This window comes from Caretta caretta, chromosome 1, assembly GCF_965140235.1.
Source record: "Caretta caretta isolate rCarCar2 chromosome 1, rCarCar1.hap1, whole genome shotgun sequence".
NCBI classification, from domain to species: domain Eukaryota; kingdom Metazoa; phylum Chordata; order Testudines; family Cheloniidae; genus Caretta; species Caretta caretta.
The window spans coordinates 318,349,835-318,358,265 of record NC_134206.1 but is presented as its reverse complement, the minus strand read 5'-3'; positions in this window follow the sequence as shown (position 1 = coordinate 318,358,265).

Below are 8,431 nucleotides of genomic sequence, written 5' to 3'. Positions count from 1 at the left end.
GGTAGAACTGGACTATAAACTAGACTTGGATTTTGAGCTCACCTTATGTTTGCAATGTGCCCCAGAAACTGCCACCTTGCAAAACTTGATAAATTGGACAAAAGCAAGAAGAAAGATTAGAGCAATGACCAAGGAAGATAACCTTAGGTGCTCTACTCTCACGCAATCTGAGAAGCAAGGTCATGTTTAGGTCAGTCTAGAAGCAAGGGGGAGGGATAGCTCAGTGGTTTGAGCGTTGGCCTACTAAACCCAGGGTTGAGAGTTCAATCCTCAAAAGGGCCATTTAGGGATCTGGGGCAAAAATTGGGGATGGGTCCTGCTTTGAGGAGGGAGTTGGACTAGATGACCTCCTGAGGTCTTTTCCAACCATGATATTCTATGTTTACAGTAAGCAAACTGGAAGAGAATTAGAGCTTCAATAGGAGCACTACCTGCAGCAACAGAAGGGAAAAGGATCTTAGGCCTCGTCTATACTGCAGAGTTTTATTGCTAAAATCAGCTTTTGGCAACCAAACGAGTACACACGACAGTGCCACTTTTGGCAACAAAATAAAACTAACAGGGAGAGGCATAAAGTTTTTTCCAACAAACTTAAAGTAACAAAGCGTCAATGTAGACATGACTGTTCTTTATATCACCATAGCTGGCCTCCCCTAGTATCTCACAATGCCTACCGTGACCACTCTGCTCCCTGTTTTGAACTCAGCTGCCCTGTAGTCATGCACCCCTCCTCTTTCAAAGCTCAATGAAGTTCTAATAGCTGAGCAAATCATGAATGTGGAATTCCTGCACTATGAACACTGGGGCAGGTGTGTGTGTGAGGGAGAGAGACTGCTGTACTGTGCAAAGTGAGGGAGCCAGGGGCTGATGTTGGGGGTGTCCCTCTCCCCCACCTCAGGACTAGTTGCTTCTGGCTGCTGTCTGAACTTGATGATTACCTGTTCTGTTCATTCCCTCTGAAGCACCTGGTGTTGGCCACTGTTGGAAAACAGGATATTGGGCTGGATGGACCATTGGTCCGACCCAATATCGCTGTGCTTATGTTCTTATAAAAATGGACAACGGGCTGGATGACAGCATGCTGACACACTCACTCGTCCCCCAACACACACACACGGTCCCTGTCACACCCTCTCTCGCCCTACACACTTCAATTGAAAAGCAGTTGACAGTAGGATGCCCGTGGAATGATGGGATTGAGAAACCTGCATCATGTGACTTTACTTGCCCCATGAGGCATTGCAAACCCTTCCCAAAGCACCCTGTGATCAATTGCACAGTGGGATAGCTACCCACAGTGCATGGCCCTCTGTGCACTGCAAGAGCTGCTAGTGTGGATGCGCTCTGCCGACACAAGAAGAATAGTGTGTGAATATGCAACAGTGGTTTTATTAAAGCAGCTTAACTTTTGGCGACAAAACTCTGCCGTGTAGACATAGCCACTGAAACATGAAGGAAAAGTGATAGTAGTGGACATTGCCTGCCTTTGGGGGAAGTAGGGTGGGAGAGAACTAAAGATGACCCAACCTCTGGGCTTTATTTCAGGCAGGATAGAGGATTGTCAACAGTGATAAAGAAGGTTAGAGGGTTTGGGAGGGAAAATGCCACAGTCAAATTCTATGTTAAGTTCAAGGTTATGTCAGATAAACTGAGGTGGGATTGAATGGAGGGAGACAAGTCAGTGCAGAGACAGAAGCTGTCTGTGCAGAGACAGAAGCTGAAGCCAGGGCACCCAGAAACAGTATAAAGGAAGGAGAGGGGGTGAAGATCAGAGCCTTGTAGGACCTCCCTGGACAAAGGGGGTAAAACCCACTAAAAGATGGTGGAAGGGAAAGCTGAAAGGAGGGGTTTGAGTGTGGCAGAGAGAGGTCACAGACAGCCTGAAAGGTTGGTGGAGGCGAAAATTATGAGAGTGGCATTGCAAAAGATCAGGTGGTGGAATGAATAAACTACTTTGAGTGATTAGCATCCTCTAAAACAGCGGTTCTCAAACTTTTGTATTGGTGACCCCTTTTCCACGGCAAGCCTTTGAGCGTGAACCCCCCCAATAAATTTAACACTATTATAAATGCTGGAGGTGAAGCAGGTTTGGGGGTGGAGACTGATAGCTCGTGACCCCCCCTCCTAAGTAATAACCTCATGACTCCCCAAGGGGGTCACAAGCTGCAGTTTGAGAACCCCTGCTCTAAAACATCTAACCATGTTACTGCAGCTATCAAATGCACTGTTTCAAAAACCTGTCTTTGTTCAAACTTAACAGTGAACTTGCTCTCAATCTGTGAAGTGATTGCCCTCTTGTGGTGAGCTACTCCTCACCGCACAGCTCTGTCAATAAATGGCTGTTCATCAGTTACTTACATTGTATGTGCTCTTGCTGTCTTTGTTCTTTGTAAAAAACTAGCAACTGACTTATTGACCTAAATATTTTTTCTTTATGCTGGAGCAGTACAGACAAAGCAGCACTCATTTCTTTTAAATCAAGGTACTTCCCATTAACTAGTATTTTAGAAGCCAGTGTTCGCTTCCTCATGTGAGACTGAAACCTTCTGTTTAGCCACATCACAGGCAGCAGCAGTTAATTCCTTGACATTCTTCCTACCATAAGTATCAAGTTAGTCTTGAAGGGCCCATCTGGAAGGGGATGGAGTTGTCTGTCATTCCATCAGTGTCTGTATGGAGACTTGGTAAGGCTATGCGAAGGTGGTTTTTGGACACCTTAGTTAGCATCTCCTTAGAATGCCATCTTGCTTTTAAGAGACAAGATGGGTGAGGTGCTGAGGGTGCCGAGAATGGTGCCAGAGCAGAGAAGCCATTGCCAACATCACCAGGGTTGGTTTCCCTCTGGTTGGTATTGGAGGACCTGGTGCTGTATAGGAGTTGGGGGCAACATGCTCCCTTCTGCTTGACATCCTCATCGGTGCTGGATCTTGCCCCGCCAGAGTAAGTGGTACCAGAAATGCCATGAGGTCCCTCCAGGGTGGGCAGCACCATGATCCCACAATGTCCCCCCCCCCGGGGGTATGTGGTTGGTTCTGCACTGGACTCAAGGACACCTGCTAGCATGGAATCGACGGTGCCACTTGTGGGGCGAGGGCAGAGGAGTGGCCCAACTTTCCATGCTTGTCCTTCCTTGGATCCAGGGAATGTCCCCTCTTGGATCATTGCTTTTCTGTGCTTCTTCCTCTGCACCCGTGAAGAGGAATGGTGCCAAGAGACACGTGCCACTAGAGGAGCACTCGGCACCGACATCGGTCTGAGTGCAGCTTCCATCAGGATGGACCTTAGCCTAGCCTCCCTGCATGCCTATCATTATGGGTGGTAAGAAGGAACTGAGAAGGATGGCCGGCCCCCTTTATACCAGTGCCTGAGCACCTGGCCCCAGAGGGCGCTAGAGCTAGCCCAAAGGATACCACTGAGGGAAAACTCTCCGGTGACTGCGCACATGGTGCATGCTCACCTGACGTGGAATGGCCATGAGCAACTCATCTTGAAGAACAATTACGGAAGAACAGTTTTTTTGAGACCCAAAGGAGAGAACAGGAAAAGGAGAAACGGGAAAGGAGGAAAGAACATCCTGCAGCCCGACTTAACAACCCAGATCCGCCCCGTCCATTGGGAAATATCTGCCCCAACTGTGACAAGGTCTGTGGATCCCAGGTAGATCTCATTAGTCACCTGTGGATCCATCAGCGATAATCAGCTATCTTTTTATTGGGAGACAATCATCCTCGAACTCCGAGGGATCGCTGACGATGACTAATGGGTGCTGTGAGACTAATTTCATTTGTTTGTCATACCCTTTGAGATCCTTGGATGGAAGGCTCCAGTGCGAACTGGCTTAAGTGGAGTTTTGTACTAGTCTACTTCTGAGATGAAAAATTAAATTGGGTTTACTAGCTGTCACTGGGTTCAAGGTGCAAGTCAGACCAGAGAGGAGTCGTCACTACGTGCCCTGCTGGTGCCCTACAATGCTTTGCTATTTTAGTTCCCAGTCTGGAATGCTCACAGCAAGCCTAGAAGCATTCAGGTCACACCCTGAGTGTCTGTGTGGCAGACAGTGCTGGTTCAGCAGCTCTGACCCCAGCAGTCTGACTACAGCTCCACTCTGCCTTCTGCCAGCCTTGGGTACAAGCTGCAAAGTATCCCCAGCACACTCCCTGTTCCAGGTTTCCCCCAAACTATGTGCTCTGCAATATTCAGCCCTCTCCTGGACCTCACAGAGGAATAATAAGGTTTGTTTGTTTCTTTAAAGAGACAAAAGCATATCCCAGACCTAAAAGTCACAATATTACAAGAAAAAACTTCAAAAACAGACTCCAACGAGAGACTGCTGAATTGGAATTAATTTGCAAACTGGACACCATTAAATTAGGCTTGAATAAAGACCAGGAGTGGATGTGTCATTACACAAAGTGAAACTATTTTCCCACTGTTCCTCACACATTCTTGTCAACTGCTGGAAATGGCCGACCTTGATTATCACTACAAAAGGTTTTTTTTCTCTCCTGCTGGTAATAGCTCACCTTACCTGATCACTCTCCTTACAATGTGTATGGTAACACCCATTGTTTCATGTTTTCTGTGTATATAAAATCTCCCTCCCGTATTTTCCACTGCATGCATCCGATGAAGTGAGCTGTAGCTCACGAAAGTTTATGCTCAAATAAATTGGTTAGTCTCTAAGGTGCCACAAGTACTCCTTTTCTTTTTGCAGATACAGACTAACACGGCTGCTACTCTGAAACCTGTTTCTGCTAGAGTTCTCTTTCCTTCCACAAAAAGAATTTCATAGTTATCATTCCATTATAACACTTGTCCTGTAAACTTCTTTTTCAAATACCACCTGGCTGAGTAGCTCTGACAAAGTAGTATTTGTTTTAGATGGAATGCTGTCTGTAGTCACCTTGGGTTTGAACAATATGCAGTAAATTGTTAAATTAATTGTTTTTGTGCTGAAAGCTGGAACATTTTCTTTTTTAATTGCCTCTTTTTAGTGTATCTCTGCACTTTATGAGTTGATTGATCACCTTTCTCCCCTCTCTATATCACATACCAAAACCAAATCTTTAGTTTCAGCTTCATGGTAACATGTGGGCATGCTGGAGAAAGTACAGGAGATTGTTTCAACATTAGGCAAATCATACTATGACAGTGTATATATAGCTGTGGAGAACCATCTTTGTTACTATATTATGCCCTAAGCCTGCAAATACGCCTGTAAGTTGTTCTTAAGAACTCCCTCTAGACCAGTGGAGGGCAACCTGTGACCTGTGGGCCGCATGCAGCCCATCAGGGTAAGCTGATTGCGGGCTGTGAGACATTTTGCGGACGTTGACCATCTGCAGGCACAGCCCCCTTCAGCTCCCAGTGGCGGCGATTCACAGTCACTGGCCACTGGGAGCTGCGGGAAGCAGTGGCCAGCACGTCTCTGCAACCCACTGCTTCCCGCAGCTCCCATTGGCCGGGAACGGTGAACTGTGGCCAGTGGGGAGCTGCGAGGGGCCATGCCTGCGGACGATCAATGTCCACAAAACGTCTCACAGCCTGCAATCAGCTTGCCCTGATGGGCCGCATGTGGCCCAGGGGCCACAGGTTGCCCACTTCTGCTCTAGACTGACAATAAGGATGGAGCTGAAACTTCCAAGATAGTTGCTACGCTTCATATTCCTTACACTGGATGCACCAAGATGGCTACTATCCTTTATATTCCCTAAATTGGATGCACCTGGCTGGCTATCTGGTATTGCAATTGCCTGGCCTGATGTCCTGTGGAACATTCAGGGCTTGGATAGATTGTTTTTGGATAATGGCTTCCATGCTTTCCTACCTATGACAACTACTGTGCATGCTCATTTGCTACCTGGGCTCCTTCTCCTGGGGTAGTGGTATGTGTACAAATGCCAAAGCACACAGGCCCTGCTAAGGCCCCCCACAGGAACACTAAATTTAAAATAGACAGTTTTCTTCAAATGCTTAAAAAAATCCTCTGGGGGAGATCAAACTCAGAAAACTTCAGCCCAGCAGGAGAACTTTTTGAAAGCAAATGAATGAGTGAACAATGTGAGTTTATCGCTAAAACCATTTTAAAACTTCAGCTTAGCATTTCAGTGTTGCAATAAGGGGTGTTTTCCTTAAAGCCTCAACTGCTGCAGTCATGTAATAGGTGAGAATTTCAGCTCTCTGTTCAAATCCCTTCTCCATAGCAGGCAGAGTGGGGAATTGAACCTAGGTGTCCCATATTCTGGTGAGTGTGCTAGATGCGGGGTTAAAGGTTATAAGTGAGGCTACTGTCAATGTACCTCACAGGAACCTGCTTATATACCTATGTCTAGGAGAGGGCTTATGGCTGAGAATCCCAAATGAAGACAGACAACCCTGCTTCTGGCTGGACTTAAGTGTCTAAGTCCCTTTGAGGGGTAGAGCCTACTTCCCCACCTTCCAAAAATACTTTTAAGCTGCTCAGAGTCTTTTTTTGTTGTTGTGTGGTCGTGGGTGGGTTGTTTGTAGGGGTTTTTCTTTTTGTTTTTTTCCAATTTACTATTAACCAAAAACCCTCAAAATAAGATATTTCTTATTCTTACGTATCTTCACTACTGCTAGAAGCAGGAGCGGGAAATGTCTTCTTTACTTATCCATACCATAGTTAAGTACAATGAGGTTTGATTCTTGATTGAGTTCCTAGATACTCCTGTAACACAAATAATGTAATAAAATAAACAAAAGATACCATTTTTGCTGCTGCCGCAAGATAAATGTGCTTGGTTGGGGCATCCTGTCTCTGAATATAGATAACAGAGGGTACCAAAGGATAAACTGATATTGCACAAACTGTGTAGTAATAGCAGAAAAGAGCCCTATATATTACAGCAGGAAGGTTTGTATAACATGACACTCAAACTAATAATTCACTGATCATTAATTTTTTGTGTGATGTCTGTACACAGTGTGCATTAAGAGTTATGGATATATGCAGAATGATAACTAAAATGTGTTTAAGCCTGGCATGTCAGGGGGAATTGGTAAACCGGTCTGCCCTAGACAAAGGAATGTGTTTGCTTCTTTGACCAGCCAGGTCATCATGCAGACACAATGAAGGTCCATTTACATGTTAGGTAAAGATAGTACTCATACTGACAAGTGGGGGAGGAGCCACCATGGTGTCTATGTCATGCTGTCTGGAGCAGCTCATGACTGTGAGTTCAACCTCAGGACAGACTGTCAAAAAGCAGGGCAGGCACCTCAAACTGGTGGTATATACTATAATTAGATTTCACCAATCCACTATCAAATGTGAACTTCTGAAGTACTATAACAGTCTTACCACAGAGTCACAAACTGGCCCCTTGGGCACTCCAGTTCATCTTGCCTCTGGCTCAAGCTCAACCACTCCCAGTCTCTATTCAAGCCTAAGTTAATTGTATCCAATTTGCAAATTAATTCCAATTCAGCAGTCTCTCGTTGGAGTCTGTTTTCGAAGTTTTTTTGTTGAAGAATAGTCACTTTTAGATCAGAAATCGAATGACCAGAGAGACTGAAGTGTTCTCCGACTGGTTTATGAATGTTATAATTCTTGACATCTGATTTGTGTCCATTTATTCTTTTACGTAGAGACTGTCCGGTTTGGCCAATGTACATGGCAGAGGGGCATTGCTGGCACATGATGGCATATATCACATTGGTAGATGTGCAGGTGAACGAGCCTCTGACAGTGTGGCTGATGTGATTAGGCCCTATGATGGTGTCCCCTGAATAGATTTGTGGGCACAGTTGGCAACGAGCTTTGTTGCAAGGATAGGTTCCTGGGTTAATGGTTCTGTTGTGTGGTGTGTGGTTGCTGGTGAATATTTGCTTCAGGTTGGGGGCTGTCTGTAGGCAAGGACTGGCCTGTCTCCCAAGATTTGTGAGAGTGATGGGTTGTCCTTCAGGATAGGTTGTAGATCCTTGATAATGCGTTGGAGAGGTTTTAGTTGGGGGCTGAAGGTGACTGCTAGTGGCGTTCTGTTATTTTCTTTGTTGGGCCTGTCCTGTAGTAGGTGACTTCTGGGTACTCTTCTGGCGCCGTCAATCTGTTTCTTCACTTCAGCAGGTGGGTACTGTAGTTGTAAGAATGCTTGATAGAGATCTTGTAGGTGTTTGTCTCTGTCTGAGGGGTTGGAGCAAACACGGTTGTATCGTAGAGCTTGGCTGTAGACGATGGATCGTGTGGCGTGGTCTGGATGAAAGCTGGAGGCATGTAGGTAGGAATAGATTTCCGGTATAGGGTGGTGTTTATGTGACCATCGCTTATTAGCACTGTAGTGTCCAGGAAGTGGATCTCTTGTGTGGACTGGTCCAGGCTGAGGTTGATGGTGGGATGGAAATTGTTGAAATCATGGTGGAATTCCTCAAGGGCTTCTTTTCCATGGGTCCAGATGATGAAGATGTCATCAAT